Source organism: Cupressus sempervirens, chromosome 11, assembly GCF_028749045.1.
Source record: "Cupressus sempervirens isolate cs-2001-9-10 chromosome 11, ASM2874904v1, whole genome shotgun sequence".
NCBI lineage: Eukaryota > Viridiplantae > Streptophyta > Pinopsida > Cupressales > Cupressaceae > Cupressus > Cupressus sempervirens.
The window spans coordinates 407,725,533-407,745,899 of record NC_143128.1 but is presented as its reverse complement, the minus strand read 5'-3'; the positions used below and the strand labels follow the sequence as shown (position 1 = coordinate 407,745,899).

At 36.2% G+C, this 20,367-nt stretch overlaps 1 non-coding gene and 2 pseudogenes across 1 annotated transcript; all 3 read right to left on the bottom strand.

Moving 5' to 3' along the window:
* Window positions 1–294: 294 nt before the first annotated feature.
* On the bottom strand, window positions 295–413 carry LOC149529904 (5S ribosomal RNA). Its single transcript, XR_016359536.1, has one exon. It is a non-coding gene; the product is annotated as a 5S ribosomal RNA (ribosomal RNA).
* A 14,104-nt stretch (window positions 414–14,517) lies between these two features.
* Window positions 14,518–14,637, bottom strand: LOC149529903 (5S ribosomal RNA; annotated as a pseudogene).
* Window positions 14,638–15,219: 582 nt separating this feature from the next.
* On the bottom strand, window positions 15,220–15,338 carry LOC149529902 (5S ribosomal RNA; annotated as a pseudogene).
* Window positions 15,339–20,367: the final 5,029 nt, after the last annotated feature.

Genomic DNA, 20,367 nt, shown 5'->3' with positions numbered 1-20,367 from the left:
TCTTTGATCAATTTCCCCCATTCATATACGCTTTTATCACAAGAATCAACTGTTGCGCCGACCGTTTCCTCCCCATGGAGATTTCTTTGTTGAGCGACGTGAATTTTACGCCACCCTCAGTGCCCAGAATGCACCTTATCCAGCACTAAGAACGCGCCTTATCGGGCACTCAGAATGAACATGAGTCGGGGTGCGGGAGGTGAAGGAGATGGGCGATTGAAAATGGGCTTTGAGGAGCGCGAGTGCTGTCCCAATGCAACAATGACACGACCGGATGCTCGCAAAAGTGAAAGAGGGGTGCAACACCGGGACTTCCCGGGAGGTCACTCATCCCAGTACTACTCCGGCCCGAGCGCGCTTAACTGCGGAGTTCTGATGGGATCCGGTGCACTAACGCTGGTATGATCGCACCCGACACCAAACTCTCGCACCCTCGTCTTAGCCCATGCCTCATGGTGCAACCTTGTCTAGGACGCGCGTTATCGAGCACCCAGAATGCACGGGAGAGTAAAGAGCACTCCGACGCTAAGAACGCACCTTATTTGGCGCTCGAAAATTCCCACGTGGACAATTTGGAGAAGAACGGAGATGCGGGTCGAAGGTTATGGCCCTCGAAATTTCTTTGATCAATTTCCCCAATTCATATACGCTTTTATCACAAGAGTCAACTGTTGCGCCGACCGTTTCCTTCTCTTTTCCTTGAATTTTCCTTATATTGCAATTTTTTTTTAATATTTATATATTTAATCTAAATTTTTTAAAAAAAAAAATGGTTTTTTTTTTGTTATACTTTTTTTTTTGAAAATTTAAAAGAAATATGTATATTCATATGTATGTATTTTAAACCAGTTATTTTTTTTCAAAAAAATATGAAATTACGTCCCTGTCTTTTTGGAGTGGCACGGATTTTGGTCGCCAAAATTTGACAATTTTTTTGCAGACGCCTCCAAATCGCCCGCTACGACCCTCCATGGCCTCTGCAACATCAACCAATGTGTATTCCTGTTGCAATTTTTTGTCTCCACCCACCACCGCGGCCCACACTTCCTTCTCTGTACGACTGCTTTGTTGTTCCTCCACCACGTTCGCCACCACGTGTTCTTCCTCTTCGATCACCCATCTGCATCTCCCTCTGCTCAAATCCTCCCACGTCCTCCTCTACTTAGCTTTTGCTCCTCCCTGCTGCTTCCACCACTTTTGCTAACCCCCACACCTCTCTGCGCTACTCATCTTCGCCACTACAAACCTTCTTTTGCTGCTCACGACCAATCCTCCAAATACGACCAAAGAGATTATTTCTTTGCAACTGGTGAGGTTTCTCAGTTATAGACACCTATTTTTTCAAGCAGCCAATTTTTTTTTTCCACGATGGATAATTTAGATTTGGAGGCTACAACCATATGGCAGTCAAATTTATGCTCACAGGTTGCTAATGTCAGCACTACATCAACAACCTTCTACATGGCCTTTGTAAGCCTTAAGAAACAACATTCAGTGTTTTGGTCATAACTTGAGCATCCAGACTCTTTTTTCGGATAATGAAATATTATCAGAAAGTTGGTTTCAAGCCCATCATGATGGTGTTGATTTTATCAGATTTTTAGGACTTTTAGATAATTATTTTTACTATCAAAGGTTGAACTTTGTTTTTAACATTTTCATTGCAGGGTTATTTCACATTTTAATATACAATTTCGATACCCTAACTTGTGGTTTTGTAGGGATATTTGCTAACTCTTGCATTGCAGGTTGAAGAGTTCTAAAAAACCATTAACCATGTTTCTTGTAGGTTTTCTTTAAATATTTTAAATGAATTTGAATGTTTAAAAACTTGTCTTTGAATACATGTTGCTAAAATCAATCTTGAATGCCATGGACTAAAATCTATCATTTTCATTGGAATGGATGATAAACACACTCTTGAATTCCTTAAGGGATTTGAAATCTTTCATTGGAATGTTAAAAAGAACGAATGCAATAAACATTTGATTTAGGGTTTTAAAGAACATTGCAAATCAACATACTTCAACTTTGGTGCTTAAAATGAACTTCATTCAATCTTGAATGGTTTAAAGTTAAAACGTTCTTATTCCCTCTTTTTTAAAGCTTTCACATGCAATTTACTTTTTGTTGACTCGATTTATTTTGTTGGTGATGTTGTCTAGTTGGAAAGAGAACCTTTGAATGCTAATCACATGTATCTTCAAGTCATAAAATAGTGCATCTAAAAGCTTCAGAAATAGAATGAATTAAGTGCCTTGCATGTATTGAGATTGTGCATTTTAGCACATCTTTGACTTCTCTATTTCTTGCAAAGTAGAACCATTTAAATACGTGACACATGTATTGAAGTTGTTAACAAGACCATTTGCAACAACTTAGGAGTGCTTCTAGTGAGTTCATCCACCTCTAGGAAGTGCGTCCCCTTTGGTGAGAAGCTTAAACCAGTAAATAATTTGGTCAGTATATAAATGAGGGGAAAGGTAAAATTTCTCGCTCTATCACCCAAGTTTGGGTAGTGTGTTTCTGGGGGTAGCTTGAGGTGGAAAAACTTTCCTATGATTTCAGCATGTCCATAATAGATCCTTAAGTGGATCACATACATAACAATCATTTGGCGAGACTCCATAGACCTAATTATGAACCAACTTAGTAGCTACCCTTTTATCCTTTGTATGTTATTTGTGGTGCAAGGGAAATAACATCCATCAAGATTAATCATCATCATGCTCCCCTAGTAGAGGCATAAGGCTACTTGGGTTTCATCTCCAAGGGTTGTTCCCGCATAAGGGGGACTTCTATTTTCCATGCCTTTTACATTCTTTGATGTGTATCATTTGTCAATCGACTCTTGTATCGACTCACCTCTTCGATTAGAGGGACATATTGCACTAGAATTAGGAGACATCAAGTTGTGGGTCATTGAATAGCATATTGCAACCAAAATTTGACCTTAGGGATAAAGAGTGTGTTTGAATTGTCTTATTTGTGCAAAAGACCCGTGAAAGACATTTGTAATAACTTACATAGTTTCTATAGTTATTATCAAATCCTTTTGCTAAAGAGATCATTTGTTTTTCTTTCTCAAAGTTGCTTTGTCCTTTGAGAAACTGTTTCTCATAATCCATTGCATAAGAAAAAGTCCTATCCTTGTTATCCCAAAAATAGTTGTTAGAAAGTCCATTCGCAACAACTTTAGTTTTGTTGGTTCAACTTTACCTTTTTCAAAACTATCCTTGTTATCTCAAAAATAGTCATTAACAAAGTCTAGTTGTAAACAAACTTTTCTCTCCTTGGTCCAAAGTTATCTTTTTCAAAATACCCTTGTTAAATATCTTACTTGACCGAAAACTTTCCTTGTAAACAAAAACATTCATTTTCAAACAAATAGGTCATCCTTACTTTTGTTCAAAAGGATTGTTAGCGAGTTTATTTGCAACAATCCTAAGCCTAGTTTGCCCCACTTTACTACTTACATTCCACAAATACCCCAAGAAAACCATTTTACCCAAGAAAACCAATTTGCCCCATTTACATAAACACACTATTTTCTTGAAACCTAGTTATTCCTTAACTGATTTATGTTTTCAACCCAAGATTAAAATGAATACTTACCATAGTCACTGCCTCTAAAAAAACTCATAGTTGTGATCAAATCTCATAGAGTTATCTCATGTCAGACCAAACCAAGACCAAGTTCAAAAAGGATAAATTTCCACAAATGCCAGTTTACAAAGAAATAGAAGCAGGACACAAGAAGTATATCCCCAACCCAAGGATCACTAAACTAGACCAAATTGAGAAAGATGGTACAGATGTTGCACTACAAACTAAGTGGGACTACAAAATTCAAAACCTAACTCTTCAAAAAGGTGTCAACCATAGCCTTATTGATAACTCTTGTTTTTTTTTTTCAGACACACTTACACACTTATCTCCTTGTAGGCTTAGTCTTTCATAGAGCTCCTCATCCCATCTACACATTGGGTAGAATCATCTCCTCCCTTTTTTGTAATCAAGCTTAGGTTTTCAGACATCCTCCAAATCAAGCATCATTAAACCCTAGTGTTCTCCATTATTTACTCATCACTTAGAGCATTTAGCATCCCTACATTAAAAGATTTGTTTCCCTAAAAATATAACTCTCCATCCATCTCACTATCATAGTTATCCTTAAACTAAACATTGTTTAGGATAAACTATCATTTTACAATGTTGACACCTTTGACTTTGGATGACCATCACCCACCAACATTATAGATCCTACACATCCTCTATTTGGATGACAACCACCATACGTAGGGTCATATGTTCCTCATGATCCTTTCTTTTCACCAAACAATGGGTACCAACTGACATAAGCAAAACTAGTAGACCCAAATATCCCCTCAAAATAGGTTACTGCTCCCATTCCATGAAACACTCAACCCATCCACAATCAACCCTTAGTTCATACCACATCCCAACTAAACACAAGTGTATCATATACATATGCTTCCACCACCCATATCCTTGCCTCACAATACACTCCTTTTTCACTTAGTAACATTGCATTTTCCCTTCCATCTCAAAAAACATCTAATCCATTTACTAGTACCATAAACATCCAACCTACATCCTAGTACACTATATGAATGCCTCTATTAGGGTCGAATACTTCATCTTCTATCCCACCCAACATCAGTATCAATCTATTTGTCACTAGCCAAAGTACTTCAACCTCATTTTCTTTAGGACCTTGGAGTTTTGGTATGACACGAGGATCTGCCACTAGTCTCCCCTTCAACACTGCATTCATGTTCATACCTTAGTCATATTCATCCCTCCCTCCCCAAGTCTATTTGTTACCAACCATTACCAACTATTTTTTTATACCAACCTTAGGAAATAGCCAAATCACCACTCCATCACAATATCCAATTGTGAACACTCTTCCTCACATCAATTACCTAGCACCTATTAATACTCAGTTGCTTTCTCAAGTAGGAGCACAACCCACATATTTTGGGCAAGGTATACACTCCCAAAGCATGATCTAGGTATTACCTACATTACCATCTTTTCAGCCACAGTCATTACACCAATAGTATACCCAAGAATCCCCACATAATTATCTAGTAGGGCAAAAACCTCATACCTATGTTCCCCAACAACAATCTATCCATCAGATGCAATAGTATGCCCAAACTACATTCCAACAACCCATAACATCCATCCCAAAAGTAGTGCAACCTATTTTTTAGGCACCACCATATGGTAGTCAAGGTTTCCTATATTAGCCTTCAACATCTACTATATATCCTACATCAGGGGCACTTGGACTAGGGGCACCCATTTCCTTGCCTGTAAACTCTAAATGGGAAGAGATGAAAAATGCTCACAAAGCCCTCAAGGATGGGACAGACTCAAAAAATTTCAAATTCAAGAATGATTTTCCATATCCCTTTGACAAAACCATAATTATGACACCTTTTCCTAAACATTTTGAGATCCCCAAGTTTGATAAATTTAGAGAGAAAAGTGACCCAGTTACACATGTCAAGGAATTCTATATGCACTGCCAAGAAGTGGCCTATAATGATGTGTTCCTCATGCAAATTTTTTTGAAAAGCTTAGGGAGCCCTACCCTTGAATGGTTCTATCATATACCTTAGGGTACCATTAAGACCTTTGCTAATCTTTCTAAGGCCTTTGTGGCTTAATATGATCATTTGGTTGAGATTGAGTTAACTATAGTGGACCTAGTTCATACCAAGCAAAAGGGAGGAGAAAGCCTTGCAAAATACTTACAACGTTGGAAAATCCTCACAACTAGGATCTCATGCACCATCCCTAAATGTCACCTTGTCAAAATATTCATTAACAACACACATCCTATTCTTGCCCATCACATGGTTATGAAATGTTTACAAACATATAGAAAAATTAAAGAAAAAGGGATGAGACTTGAGCAAGGGCTTATTAAGGATGGTGTCATCAAAATTTACAAGTAAAGCACCCAGGACTGAGGTCCCAACAATGACAAATCACATTATTTGAATAAAAATAAGAACATAGTTACTGATGGCATCACTGACACTAGACATGTTCATGTTGTTGAGGAACAACAACCTTACCAGAAACAACCACCAATCTATTAGTAGCCGCCTATGCAGAATAATCAACACAATGTCCAAATACCTAGCCATCAAAATTAGACTAATACTATCACACTTTCGGCTATATCTAAACCATGTGTTTAGAGACAACCTCGTGTATAAACCTCATTTGGGGAGCCCCTTAATGCAATTTTTGAAAAATTAGCCAAGGATAATCTTATTCAACATCCACAAACACAACCCTTGAAACCAAATCAGTCTAGGGCATCTTGGTATAAGGATAATGAGTTTTGCAAATTCCATCATGTCAAAGGACATACCACCCTCAAATGCATGCAACTCAAGGACTATGTCCAAGACCTTATTGATTAGAAAGAGATCACAGTGGGGGCACCAGCCTCACCACATGCAGGATTATTGATATACCAAAATGCTTTTCCTCCCCATAACAAAAACACAGGTAAAACACCTACAAAAACTCCTGTCAACAAACCCAACAATGCTAAAAAAAAACTAGGAGATAACCAAGATAAGTCTCAAAACTACACCTCAACATACTTAGACTATGGAAACCTTATTAGATGCATCTCACAAGTTGAGCCCTCTATCAATGTTATAAATATCAAAGGCCTAGACGCCCAATGTGCAGTTACTACTTGATGAGCTCAACTCAATATAGCTGGCCCATTTGTATCTACACCATCAAGACCACCTCCATGAAGATCACCTTCATCAGGATCACCCCCATTAGGACCATAGTATAATATCTTGGAACACCTTGAAAATATGCCAACCCATATTTCCATTCTAGATCTTTAACAAACAAGCCCACTTTATCAAGAGATCCTCGATAGTACTCTCCACGAGTCATGCATCCCCACTGACATAAATACCACCAAGTTTCACAACTTGGTCGGCCATCTTTCTACATCATTTTCTCAATCCTTCAAAACCTTTGACATCCCAATAGTTGAACCCAACCATATACTTCCACTTCACATAGCTGTTATGGCTTCTAACTTTGTAGTCAAAAGGGTCATGATAGATAATGGATCGGCTTTAAATCTATGTACTTTAAATTTCATCAAATAAGTAGGATACACTGAGGTAGATACTTTTAATGAGGTCATTACCATCAAAGCATATGAAAACTTGGAGCACACCACTAAAGGAACAATCTTACTACCTCTTAGAGTCAGCCTGGCCAATCAAGAAATAGTTTGTCACATAGTTGATCTTAACCTTTCATACAACATTCTCCTTGGCCGACTATGGATTCACACCATGAAAGCCATTCCATCCACATATCATCAATGCATCAAGTTTATGCACAATGGCATTAAGGAAACCATCCACGCAGATCCTAAACCCTTTGCTTATTGGAATGCGGTTGAAGCTTCATACATCAACCATTATCGTAGAATCAAAATTGGCCACACCATGGCTAGTTCTTCTAGCACCTGTCACGACCTGGATACCATTTCCATGGTTAATATCAACTATCAAGGTTGCAGAGAGTGCAGTCTTATAGATGCTTTTACTGTCAGTGCTTTACCACTTGATCTACATACTCAAGAGCACCTAACACATCAAGGACCAAGGCCAGAAACAACTCCTCAACTTAGGCAATTGGGCCCTACTACATTTATTACCATTCTAGACATTAGTACATGGCTATACAAAGAGCCACCTTTGAAAAGTGAAAAATTTCTCAATCACCTCAAACAAAAATACCCATGGTCATACTACCTTGCTATTGAACAATGGGATTATCAAATAGGTGGTCTAGGCTATTTAGAGTAAGGCATTAAGTAGCTTGTGGAAGTGTACAAAGAAAAGAAAAAGAAAGACTTAGGCTACGGACTCCCCATCAGTAGGGGCACCACGACAAAAGGCCATGCCTTCACAAACATCCAAAATAGTCTCATCGAGGTTGAAGACATTCAAGAGGAAGTAGAAAAGAAAGCCTACAATGATATCTTCCTTGATGAAATTAGCCTAAGAGCTTCTGTGCTTTGCCAATTATCCCTACATCTCATAGACTTACCACGTGCTCACCCCAAACTCATTGATTGGAACCAACCAAGTGTTCTCTATGTTGATGAATTCTCTACAAAGCATATGCTCCTTAGATTCATGGGAGTAGAAACACCACATAAACAACTACCGCCACCATCAACATATGTCTACAAACTGAACCCAATAGGTTACTTTGGGAAGGAGGAAATCTCTAGTCGCAAAATTGAACTGGAAAATAAAACAAAAAAGAAAAAATGCAAAGAAAAAGCATCCTTTGGTGAAAAATCCTTTGGAGCACCACTAAATGATTCAAAAAATGAAAAGAAAATAAAGGATGCATCTGATAGTTAAAACCTCTTAGAGGCACTCAAGGATGGAGATTTCATCCTCTCCCCATAGGATCATAGGCCTACTATATCATCAGTCTTGACAGAGGAAACTAGACTGGTCAATATCAGTCAGACTGACGTACCACAAATCACATACATTACGACATCTCTACCACTTGAACAGACAAAATTTCTCATCGAAGTCCTCCATGAAAATTTTGGTCATTTTGCATGGTCCTATCAAGACATTCCAGGGTTGGACCCCAAGCTAGTAGTACACCATTTGGTCGTGGATCCAAAGGCTAAAATTGCCAAGAAAAAACTCTAAAAGATGCACCCCAAAGTGGCTGTACTAGTTAAACAAAAGTTAGAAAAATTTCTAGAGGCAAAGATCATTTTCCCAATTGACTATTCCAAACGGATCTCCAACATGGTTCCTATCACAAAGCCTTCTCATGATATTAGGATTTGTATAGGCTTCAGAGATCTCAACAAGGCTTGCCTGAAGGATGATTTCTTGTTACCAAACATAGACATGATTGTTGATCTCACTAGAGGCCATGAGCTATTGTCACTCATGGATGGTTTCTCTATATACAATTAGATTCAGACAATAGAGGTAGACCAACATAAGACAACATTCACCACCCCTTCGGGGACATTTTTTTATAACATGATGCCATTCAGATTAAAAAATGTTGGTGAAACATATCAATGCACCATGACAATTATCTTCCATGTCCTAATTCATAAGAATTTGGAAGATTATGTGGATGATATTCTATTCAAATCTCTTAATGCCCTTGATCACTTATCTCATCTCAAGGAAGTGTTTGATTAGTTCACTGAATATCGTCTCATGCTCAACCCAAAGAAATGTGTCTTCTAAGGTTACCTCAGGAAAGTTTCTAAGATATTTACTACATCAGCCATACTCTCGTTGGATATGAGATCAATTATGCACCAATAGAAAAGGCTTTCTTAGTTGTGGTATTTTCCACTTAGAAGTTGCATCATTATATGTTAAGCCACACTATGCAACTAATATCCAAAATTGAGCCATTAAAGTATATGTTGTCACACACAATGCTTATAGGGCGCCTAGCTAAATGAGTCATGCTTCTTAGTGAATTTGACATCCAATATGTTGACAGAAAAGCCATCAAAGGCCAAGCTATAGTAGATCACTTGGCAGATGCACCTTTGGTTGCAGATCACCCTCTCATTATGGAATTCCTAGACAAACACCTTTGCTTAATAGAAGAAAAACCATCCTGGAAATTATACTTTGATGGATCTTACACATCCCATGGATCTAGAGCTGACATACTCTTGGTTACACCTCAAGGAGATTACATTCCTAAATTTTTTAAACTACAGTTCCAATGTGCCAACAACATCTCAGAGTATAAGGCCCTTATTGTAGGACTCAAAATAGTCATTGAGTGGAACATCATAGAGCTACAAGTCTTTAGAGATTCACAACTTACTATAAAGCAGGTTTTGGATGAATATCAGACAAAAGATGACAAGCTACAACCTTACAAGGAGTTGGTAGATTAGTTGAAGGAACATTTTAGTCAAATACAATTCACATAGATACCTAAGTTGCAAAACAAAGTTGTGGATGCCATGACCACTATTGGTTCACTTTTAGAGATCCTGTGGGAGGCTACGTAGTATAAATTCTTAGTTGAGTAGCTACACAAGCTTGTATATGAGAATGATGAATCAACACAGGTATGCATCTTGGTTAGTCCCCAATCCCTATGGTACCATGAAATTCATGCTTACTTACTAAATGGTATCATATCTGCCCATCTCACACAAAGCCAATGCTAGAACCTTATTTGCAGAGAATCTCATTATACTATCATAGCTCAAAACCTATATCATTAGGGTTATCATGATACTCTCTCTCAATGTTTAAACCAAAATGAGGCAGTAATGGCTTTCAAAGAGGTACACACCAGACTTTGTGGTGCTCACACAAGAAAAATAGTTCTAGCTAAGAAAATCCTTCGAGCTGGATATTATCAGCCTACTCTAGAACATAATACATGAAACTTTGTAAAAATTTGTCTACCTTGTCAACAACATGCTAATCTAATCTGAGCTTCAGCTTAAGATCTACAACCTATTGCACTACCATGGCCATTTGCATGTTGGGGGTTTGACCTTGTTGCTATTATAACACCTCTCTCTTCAGAAGGACACAAGTGGATAATCACTGCCACTTATTATTTCACTAAATGGATAGAAGCATTCCCCCTTGTCACTACCATAGGAGTTCAAGTATCCAAGTTTATTCTCTATCATATCATATGCCACTTAGGCATCCTAGCTACCATTTTTACTAATCATGGAGTTAATTTTGAAAATCTCAATATGGAGGAATTATGCACTTCCCTTCATATCCATTACCTTTTTTTTAGCCAATACTTCCCATAAGGTAATAGTTAGGTGGAGGCAACTAATAAAACCATACTCAAAATCCTAAAGAAAGTTGTTAATGATTCTAGCCATGATTGGCATTTGCAAATCAACCCCACGCTATGGGCCTATTGCACCTCATTCTGTACATCCACTAGAATAACCCCATACTCCCTGGTTTATGGTGCTAAAGTACTCTTACCTATTGAAGTTGAACTCCCATCCTTGTGCATTTCTTTATAGGGCCATATATTAGATGAGGATTATAGAGTGGCTAGACTTACCTAGCTAGATTTACTTGATGAAAAAATGCAACATGCTTATGACCACCTCATGGTCTACTAGAATTGCCTCAAGAAAAACTCCAATAGGAAGGTCCATTTATGCTAATTTCAAGGAGACATGGTCCTCAAAGAAAACATGAAGGTCCAAGTTGACCAAGAAAAGAAAGGAAACTTTGAGCCCACATGGCTTGGTCATTACATGGTCATAACATCTTTTGGCTCAAGGGCCTATCAGTTATCCAAACTTGAGGGTGAAGTCTTGAATGATGCCACCAACATCATTCACCTCAAGAAGTTTTATGCCTAAAAAATCCTTAGTGTATCCTACTCCCTTAAAGGGAAGAAAATAAAAGGGAAAAGAAATGAAAAATAGAGTAAAGAAAAATAAGCATCCAATGGTGAAAACTTGGCAATTCAAGTGCCTTGGATAGGTCCCCTAGTGAAAACCTAGCAATTAGGTGCTAGGTGTACTTAGCCTGTTCATTATCTATCAATGACCTACATCTCCCCCATCACCCCTTTGCACCTCATTGCCCATCTCCCCATTTTACAAGATGTTCCAAGAGTTTTATCCTCATACTCCACCACATCACATCATTTCTTTTCAACATCCTTTGGTTTGGAAACCCTCCATAGATCATGTATTCTACCATTATTAACATATATGTCCCACTCTTGTATCCTACAATGTAAATTATATTAGGTCTATTTTATCCTTTGTATCATGTCTATGTATCCCATCCTTGTAACAATAGTAGTATTCTATGTATCCCATCCTTGTAACAAAAACAATATTCTATGTATCATATCCTTGTAACAATAGTAGTATTCTATGTACCACACCTTTGTAACAATAACAAACTTTGTGTATCATACCCATGTAACAATAAAAGTAATGCATCGATACTATCTTCATATCTTGAGATTTTCCCATCATATGCCCACTTGCAATTGTAGTCTTTCATAAGTTCCTGAGTCATTCGTCCAATGTATAGTCATTCTTGTACGTTTTTGAGTCTTATAGTGAAACCCCGTGCCACTAGTCTATTGTTTGTAGAAAGGTACAGTTTCCAATTTTGTCCTCATCCCAAACATATTGTCGCTAGGTCCTTGTAGGATGCATCCTTCCTCATCCTTAACATTGGCCTATTAGTATCCAGTTATCTCGATCTCTTTGACAAAAGGTTACTTTATCATGGATTTATTCTTTCTTCTAATATTGGTTTTTTTAATGTATTTTTATTTGCGTAGGTCATTTCCAGGTGATTTATTTGTTCCCTCCTCATGGTCGACATGGTATTCTGTATCATGGTGTGCTTTGACTAGGGAAACTTGAAAGCATGGTTTTTGACCAAGGTCTTTTTCAGCTTGTGAGTCAGTCAGATATCACTCCTGCATATTCCAAACATGTTTTCATTCATGATCACATGATGCAGTTGGGAACTATCATTTGCATGTGGATCACCCAACATCATTTCCACTCTGGGGTCCTATGGCATTCATGTGTGATGCTGGGGCAATCCTTGTGTGTTTGTTTCAAGTTAGTCCTATGTAATATCAATACAAAAGCCTTGATGTTCTTATTAACCTTGGCATATCCCCAACATTCCTATATCAAAATAAGTGCTCAACTACATGGTAGTGCTCCCCTTTGGAACACCCCTATGCTCAAGCTTCAATGGATTACTTCACACTCCCATCCTATCAAAAAATATCGTACTATCCAAGCATCCCATCCTATCAAAGCATCCTATCCTATCCAAACATCCCATCCAATCAGTCCTACAATCATGACCCGATAGTTGTATCCATATCAATCATAATCATAGCTCCTATATCAATCATAATCTTAGTCATCACCAATCATAAATCTTAGAATCATAATCTCCCCAAACCTCCTATCTTCCAAATTACTTCCTTGGGTCCAATTTAAAAATCCAATCACCCCCCTCCCCCTATAACTAGTGTTCTTAACCATTGGTTATCCTTGCACACAAGGTTTTCCTGTATCATTCTCCCATTGTGAGAGTATGAGCTTCCTTAAACCCCCTCTCTTAGACACTCTCAGTCCTCTTGCTCACCCTAGATTCTTGTATTTTTCAAGAAGCTGTCAGGCGTCACCTTCTCTCCTTGCCACCTTCTTGAGAGGGCATCACACAGTCCATTCTCTCCTCTTCTACTCAAAATTGGGGCAACCATGTTGCTTTAAAAAGTCTTCTTCATGTTGTTTATATTTGAAGTTCTTTGAAATAGTGTTTTCCTAACACTATGTCAAAGAAGAGAAAATGAACACACCTAAATCTCATTACATAAATAGGTAATCGTATTTAGTCATCTCTTAGGACATCACTGATTAAATATTAATTAATTAATTAATTAATTATCATCTCCTAGTTAGTTAATTAATTAAATTAACTATAGTCCAATTGATAAAATCAAGTGATAACCTAAAATTAATTTATCAATTAAATCCCTATTCCTCTATTAAATTAAATAAATCCTAAAATCTATTTAATTTAATCTCACATCCCCCATATTATTAAATAAATCATCCTAACCCCTAAAAACACCCCTAAACCCTATCTTTACCCCTAATCTAACCCATCCACCCATACTAACCTCACTTAGCCTCCTATCTAACCCATCCCATCAAGCTAAACCACTTGCCCCCTAATCCCCATCATAAACATGTGCACAACTTTAAGTAAGGGTTAAGACTTGCTAACCTAGGCCAAAGTCAACAAGGCTCCTTTGTCCTTTTCCATCCCTATCCAATTCATATATCCCTCTTACACACTCATCCTCCTTCATTACTCCCCTTGACCCTCCATTTTGACCATCCAATCCCCTTGTGACACTTGTCACAAAGCTAGAGCCCTAACAAGCACAATCCATGTGCTCTTCTTTCAATGCATCCTAGCCCTCCCTCACCATTCTTCCATCCTTGCATCTTGACCCTCCATCTCACTACCCCTTGACCTATTAGTAAAGCCCTTCCCTCTCATAATCCATAATCTACTTCCATGCAAACTTATACTGCCCCAGTAAGCACTACATCATAGCCATTTTACATCATCACCATGCTAAAATCCATCCACACCTCCATTGCTAAAACCCTTACCCATCTACATTCTTGATAAAGACACCCATTTGTTGGAAGCTTGAGCACATTGTGAGTATACATGCCCTATCCATCAGGGACATATCTACATCATCATAGGTTACATCCAAGGAGCTTACCATTCTTGGTTTGCCTTCCTTTTGGTGTTAAACTCATTCTATCATAAGTGTTAACTTATTTGGTTATTTGTGAATTCTTTGTTAGTATTAATATTTCTTTTACATACACTAAATTAGGTGATACAACTGAGACTTCTTGGGAGGTCACCCATCCTAGTACTACTCTGACCCAAGCATGCTTAAGTGCAGAGTTCTAATGGGATCTGGTGCATTAACACTGGTATGATCTCACTTGACATCAAACTCTCACACCCTCATGTTAGCCCATGCATCATAATTAAACCTTATCTAGGGCACACCTTATCGAGCACTTGGAGTGCACCTCATCGAGCACCCAGAATGAACGAGAGAGTAAAAAGCACTCCAAAACTAAGAATGCACCTTATTTGGCACTTGGAAGGAACCAATAGGAGTAAAGGCACGAGTTTCTCTCCAAATAACTCCTCCCAATGAAGCCACATGGAAAATTTGAAGAAGAAAAAATATGTGGGTCAAAAGTTATGGCCCTCAGAAGTTCTTGGATCAATTTCCTAATCTTATAAGCTTTTATTTTCGTTGTCAAAAGAATCAATTTTTATATCAACCATTTCATCCTTATGGAGATTACTTTGTTGAGGAACATAAATTTTACATCACCTTTAGTGCCTAGAATGCACCTTATCTAGTACTAAGAATGTGCCTTATTGAGCACTTAGAATGGACATGAGTCAGGGTACGAGAGGAGAAGGGGATGGGTGATTGAAAATGGGCTTTGAGAAGCACGAGAGTAGTGAAAATATAACAATGACACAACCAGATACTCATAAAAGTAAAAGAAGGGTGCAACACCGGGACTTCCCGGGAGGTCTCCCATCCCAGTACTACTCTGGCCCAAGCGTTCTTAACTATGAAGTTTTGATGGGATTTGGTGCACTAACACTAGTATGATCACACCCAACATCAAACTCTCACACCCTCATGTTAGCCCATGCATCATAATGCAACATTATCTAGGATGCACCTTATCAAGCACCTAGAATGCACAAGAGAGTAATAAGCACTCCGAGACTAATAACACACCTTATTCGATACTCGAAAGGCACCAATAGGAGGAAAGGCACAATTTTCTCTCTAAATAACTCCTAATGAAGCCATGTGAAAAATTTGAAGAACAAAGATGCAGGTCAAAAGTTATGGCCCTCGGAAGTTCTTGGATCAATTTCCCAATATTATAAGCTTTTATTTTTGTCATCATAAGAATCAATTGTTATATCAACCATTTCATCCTTATGGAGATTACTTTTTTGAGGAACATAAATCTTACATCACCTTTAGTGCCTATAATGTACCTTATCTAGCACTAAGATTGTAGTGCCTAGCCCTAGTCAACTTTTTCGATTTTATTACCAAACTCTTTTAGGCCAATTTATGTTTATGCTTGATGATTAATAACATTGTTTTCCAAATTATTGGATATTCTTTTCATACTTAGTTGATTATATGATGAGAATACTTTGGTACTAGTTACTTTATGTATGCATGATTATACTTTGATGATGATTTACAATGACTTTAGTTATTCAATGATGATAGTTATATGGATTATTTGTATGTATTTTCTATGGATACTTACTCCATACATGCATGTGTATGGTGTGCATGTATTTTATCTTTATGTATGACATTTCTGATGTGGTTAAAGAAGGGAGTCGTAGTCACCTGTTAGTCTAGATCTACACGATGCACCACTTCCTACCATTGCCTATTTAGTTTAGAATATATGTGTTTGTACATGCATAGATTTTATGTTGATTGCAGGTATTGGGTATTGACTTCCTTGAATTTCTAGGATGAGTATACCCTATCAAAATATCTCAATAGTGAGAGAGGGGAGATAAATTCATGAGTCCAAATACTAACCTTTAAACCATTTGTCGTAGAAAATTAGGACAAGTATCTATGATGATACCCTTTTGAATTTGTCTTATAACCTAAATTCGTGATTATAACCTATTGAGTTTGATCTTGTATGTGGTTTTTCATGATGGGTTTCCATATTTTGTCTTGTAAGTCTTTTGTGATTTTTTTGTTAATTAAGTCAAATTAAAAGATCAATTAATAATTTAATTTAATGAAAAATTATTAAGACAATTTCTATATTTAATTAATTGGGAAATTAATTAAATAACAAGAATTGAATTTAACAAGAAAATTATAGTCTAATTTTTAGAGCCTAACACAATTTATTTAATTTAACAATAATGTATTTAGGAGATCATTTTAAAATAAGTACTAAATATTATTATTACTTAAGTGAATAAATATTTTATAAAAACGCTTCAAAAATTAAATAAAGAGTGAAAGAGAAACTAATTTATTAAAGATATTTCTAAATTGCATAAAGTGTGCATGAATATCCAAAAAGTTAATAAAGAGTTGAAAAGATTGTGATCAACGAGTTCTCTCACCTAATTGCATAATTAGTGCCTCAATTTTAGGGAAGAACTCCATATTAGCGATTTAGAGTTCTTTTTGCAGGGACCAGAAATTTTGGAGAAGGATTTTTTTGGAGAGAAGGTTTTGAGAGAAAAGATTTCTCTCACAATCTTTGGGTGATTGCAAATTAGCATCCGAACTAGGTAGAGCCTCATGTTTTATTTTACCCAGTGGACTATGTTTCTTCAAATTTTCTCTCTTCATTGTGCTTGTTAAATCATTTATTTGAAATTTCATTTGTGATAAATCTTTCAATCTCTCACTCTAAATTACTGTTGTTCATATGAATTCTTTTGTATATGAGGATTGAAAAGTAGGAAACCCCCATTCCATGAATTGATTAAATATTATTTATTCATAGTTAATTTGGAAAAGAAATCAATTATAGATTGAAAATTTGATCAGTTGATCTGGGTTTTCCTATCAAACTGAATTTACTGTGTTTATATATATATATATATAAATTTTATTGAGGGGGCTTGTTTTGAAAATATTTATATATATAAAGTATATTAAATAAAATTTAAAAATAAAATTAAAAAAAGAGTTTGGAGGAGGTGGGGAGACCAATCCCCCACCTCTCCATTTTACCTCCCTGCGAACTTTATCACTGCTTGTGGTGCAGTCTGTACTATCGCCGTAGCAACAATATTAAACACTGCTGTATGTGGTAGTAGATAGTTTGTGGCCACACAACAACCACCTATAAAGGCCGGCTGATCAAAAGTTATTTTTAAATTTAATTTTATTTAAATTTAAATTACTATTTATTAATAAATTTTGGTAATAGTTTTTATTAATATTTATTAAATTAATTAATAATTAATAAATATTAATCATTAAAGTATTTTAATTAATAATTAGTAATTTAGTAATTTAGATTATCATTGATGAGTATCAATTAATAATGTTAAAATATATTCCCTTTATTATTTTTTAATAAATTGATTATTAATAGAATCATGAGTATTTTATTCGATAATCGATATTTATTATTTTAAAAATTTAATAGATAATCATTTTTAAGTCATCTTGTGAAATTGAATGGGAATATTGTAACTTCATAAAATTAAGGATAAACTGTGCAAATTGTTCAAAAATGAGAATGGGTTAAGTTGTAAGGATAAACTATAAAATTCATATATTCGAAAACTTACATTGAACAAAAATTCAAACCTTACTATTAACTGAAACTATGTGTTTTCAAAATCAAACCAAACTATGAAACTACACTGTTAACTATATGTTGTCTTATGTTTTGGGTTTGGGTTGATGAAATCCTTCACGTCTTCATAAGATCATGCAAACATATCTTCAAACTCTATTTTTAAACTAGTGAACCTTGATTTTCCAATTTAAGTACAACATTTTCTCAGGGTAATTAGCTTTGGGTTATCTTTTGTACCTATATTCATCTTTTCACATCCTCCAAATTTCTAGTCTTTTACTTCTATATTCTTTTTAAGGTATTAGTCTTTTCTATTGAACAATGCTTCAAGGGATACCAAACCTTTAGGAATTAAAATTCCTTTAAATTAGATGAACTCATCAACATTTCCATCTCCATTATCTAAACAAACCTCATGGCACTTAGAAGTAGAGCCCTCAAAGAAAAGAGAGCTCAATTTCTTAGCCCTTTGCAAGAATGCGTTGGTCTATGCATCTTTGTTGAACACTTGCTAGGATCTTGAATTTTCAAGCACACTAGGTTGATGTATCAATTCAATGGTATATATATGTTCTATGAAATCAAAGATAGGATATCATTAAAGATGCTCCTCCAACTAGCACATCCACTCTAGTGTTTAGCTCCTTGGGTACAACTTCTATTGAAAAGACTTCAAATCCTTCCAGTTCATCCCATTCCCTATTTATGTAGTGTTTCAGCCTTGTGTTCTCCACAAAAAATATATATTTGACATTCTTAACCACCAATTCTACATCTCCTTTGGCCTTCAAAAGCTTAAGTCTTCTTCTCCTAGCTCCTTCTATTTCCTAAAGTAGTGCTTCCTATTTAGTAGTATTGTTAGTGTTTTCAAATTCAAGCTTGAAGGAATGAGGACATATTTTACTAGAAGGAAAAATAAGTAGAACTCTTGGTTTAGAGCCAATTGATGTGCAACTACCATCAAACTCTAAGATTCATAGGCCTTTGTCTACTAGCTCTTGTGATTTTGTTACATCTTCTTCAGTCAAAACAACATAGTTAGAAAAATTAGTTTCATGATACATGATATGAAATCTAGTATCTTTAGAGGGAAAGGCTATATACTTTTCTTTATTCTCAGGTTTCAATATAACTTTCTTGTTCCCAATCGATATGCTAGCTTGGGATCAATCTAGTTTAATTTCTCTCCCTAGGTCTTTATAGAAGGTATGACTAAACATCATCCCATAACTAGCCTAGATGTCTATGACTAGGATGGTTAATTTGACCCTCTTTTTAAAAAAAATTCAGCCAAGGTGACTTGAGCATCTTTGATTTTCCCTACTAGTGGAACTTTCTTGGAGTCCATTGCATAGCACTTGCCAAAGGTTTTGGCCATGGGAAAATCTAATGCTTTAGTAAAAGAAGAAGGCATATTATTATCAAAATCTCTAGAATCTATAATGTAATTATTTAGCTAATGACCATGGATAAGTAGAGATACATAAAAGGGGTTAAGTTTTTCAAAGATAGTAAGATATTGTGAAGTCTCTATGTGTACCACTGTATCTTCTACTAAAGTCTTGGTCTCAGATTCAATGGTAGTCTCAATTGATGAGTTGTGACATGACACAGTGTTAACATGTTGAACCCTATTTGGTGAGGTGGAACCTTTTACAAATTCAATTAGTTTATCTAGTTCATTTGGATTTGATTTCAAGTAATTAGCAAGATAAATTTTGATTGTCAAAGACTTACAAAATTCAACAATGTCAAAGGTAGGCTTGGGTTTAGTCTTCTTCAATATTTTTATGTCTTGCATGAGGGCCTTTTGAATTTTTGGATCATTGTTTGGTTAAACAACATGTTCTTTTCATTTATTCATTGGTGTAGAAGCTGAAGGTTGAATCGGGGATTTAACCTCACATTAATCTCTTGTGAGTATAGAGAAAGAAGGATCTTCAAGAGTGATAAAAATATTGCCACGATGTTTAGAATCTGACTCATATTTGAGGAAATAATTTATAGAGTTGCCAAGTCCTCAAGAGTCTTCACCTTTGACTAGTATGTCTTCCAATATATCTTTATTTTCATTCATTTCTCTATAGCATATCATTTTCAAACAAAAAGTTCCATCATGATCATTTATGGAATGAAAAATACACATACTTGATTTACCTATGGTAAGGCTTTTAGTCAAGAACTTCTGATTACTAGGTAACATATGGGGCTTTCTACCTATCATCCCCTGATTTGGATATTTCCTTGAAATATCTTGATAAGGTGTGCTAGCTTTGTGTATCTTCCTTTTAACCATTATCTTATCATTAACCAACTTTTGA